This window comes from Aegilops tauschii, chromosome 7, assembly GCF_002575655.3.
Source record: "Aegilops tauschii subsp. strangulata cultivar AL8/78 chromosome 7, Aet v6.0, whole genome shotgun sequence".
NCBI classification, from domain to species: Eukaryota; Viridiplantae; Streptophyta; class Magnoliopsida; order Poales; family Poaceae; genus Aegilops; species Aegilops tauschii.
The window spans coordinates 211,486,489-211,488,554 of NC_053041.3; the positions used below are offsets into that span (position 1 = coordinate 211,486,489).

General features: G+C 45.7%; 1 non-coding gene across 1 annotated transcript; it reads left to right on the forward strand.

Annotated features, from left to right (window-relative positions):
• Positions 1–1,551: 1,551 nt before the first annotated feature.
• Positions 1,552–1,634, forward strand: TRNAY-GUA (transfer RNA tyrosine (anticodon GUA)). Its single transcript has one exon. It is a non-coding gene; the product is annotated as a tRNA-Tyr (tRNA).
• Positions 1,635–2,066: the final 432 nt, after the last annotated feature.

Here is a 2,066-nt window from a genome sequence, read left to right on the forward strand (position 1 = left end):
TAACCAAGCATCCTGGGTTCTATACCCGATTCAACACTAGAGCATGCAGCCGATCCTGGATACATAACTATATAAAGTGTGCAGTTTTGGATCTTTATTGGTAGCCAGTCTTTCACTTCTGCCTCTCCACTCCCATGCCTTTCTTGGTCGGACCAACCCAACCGGCGATTTCCGACAAGTCTTTCTGCTTAGAGCAAGAAGCGGAACCAAAATAAAGCTTTCTTTATTTTCATTTATGGATAACCAATCCATTTTCCAATATAGTTGGGAGATTTTACCCAAGAAATGGGTACATAAAATGAAAAGATCGGAACATGGGAATAGATCTTATACCAATACTGACTACCCATTTCCATTGTTGTGCTTTCTAAAATGGCATACCTATACAAGGGTTCAAGTTTCGATCGATATTTGCGGAGTGGATCATCCCTCTCGAAAACGCAGATTTGAAGTTGTCCATAATTTACTGAGTACTCGGTATAACTCACGCATTCGTGTACAAACAAGTGCAGACGAAGTAACACGAATATCTCCGGTAGTCAGTCTATTTCCATCAGGCGGCCGGTGGGAGCGAGAAGTATGGGATATGTCTGGTGTTTCTTCCATCAATCATCCGGATTTACGCCGTATATCAACAGATTATGGTTTCGAGGGTCATCCATTACGAAAAGACTTTCCTCTGAGTGGATATGTGGAAGTACGCTATGATGATCCAGAGAAACGTGTGGTTTCTGAACCCATTGAGATGACCCAAGAATTTCACTATTTCGATTTTGCTAGTCCTTGGGAACAGCGTAGCGATGGATAATTCCGAATCTACATAGGTCTAGTCCAGGGGACAAATCAATAGGAAATGCTATTTGCTTCTTAAGAAGAAGAACTTTTTTGAAATGAAAGAGTTTCCACGGGCGTCGGATATCATTTCTTCAAATAAGGAAGAAGTGTTATCGAAGGATTTCCTTCCATTCTTCCTAGTATGGAAGAAGTAAAGAAAAAGTACTGCGTCTCGATCTATACGAAAGGGCACTGGTTTTTTCTTTCGGTTTCATTGATAGCAGAAGAGTACGCTAGCTAGCGGAGCCTGAAAACGCTTGCTTGCGCCCCACCCCTACGGAAACTATTGCCTATGCTTGCTGCTCGCTCAGTGTCAGTAGAAGGGAAGAAAAGATGGTCACTCCTTTTAGGAACATGGCGAGCCTTACTTACGACTGTTGCACTTCACTCGCTGCTCGTTCATTCACTTGCTCATGAACTCGCTGCTTCGCCAGAAGCGACTAGTCGCCTCCTTTCCTCTGCCGAAAGATGCTTAGCCAGAAGCGACGAAGGAGGGGAGCTGGGGAAGACCGACGATGGCAATGAGGGGGAAGCTGTCGTAGAAGCTTTGCCCCTTGCTTTACATAAATTCTTATGAACTTACTAAATGACCTTATTTATTCTCCCGGAACGCTAGCAAATCTAATAGTTCCATCTGCTCTTCTTAACTTAAGAACGAAGGCCGCCATCCTTCTTATTCAGGAACCCTTTGTTTGAGGAGGGCGTATCCCCGGGAAGGGGAGAGTGGCCGAGCGGTCAAAAGCGACAGACTGTAAATCTGTTGAAGGTTTTCTACGTAGGTTCGAATCCTGCCTCTCCCACTTGTTGTAGACTTAAGAGAAGAGAATGTAGGCGGAAGCCTAGGAGGGCCAACTGAGCGAAGCTCTTTTTTTTGCCGTGCCGTGAAGTGCAATTTTCTCGTATGCGTTTTAGAGAGGTTGTCAAAAAAAGACGATCTATAGAGATTCCCCATCTATATCCAATCGAGAATAGAAGCGAGTCGCTTCCGGCGTCGGCTTGTAGTCTCTGCAGTCGGCACACGCACGCGCCCGCCATCATGCCTCCTTGGTTCGGGACGAATCCAAGCGAGACATACGATAGACGAAGGAAGCGCCCACCCAGCAGGAGGGCTAAAACCTGTAGTTTTGAAGTTGCAAACTCCAGCTTCGAAGCTGGAGTGCTTTAGCCCTTTTTAAAGCAAGAATCACCGTCTTGAGCGCCTTGCGCGCTCAAGAACAAGCAAGGGATGAGCG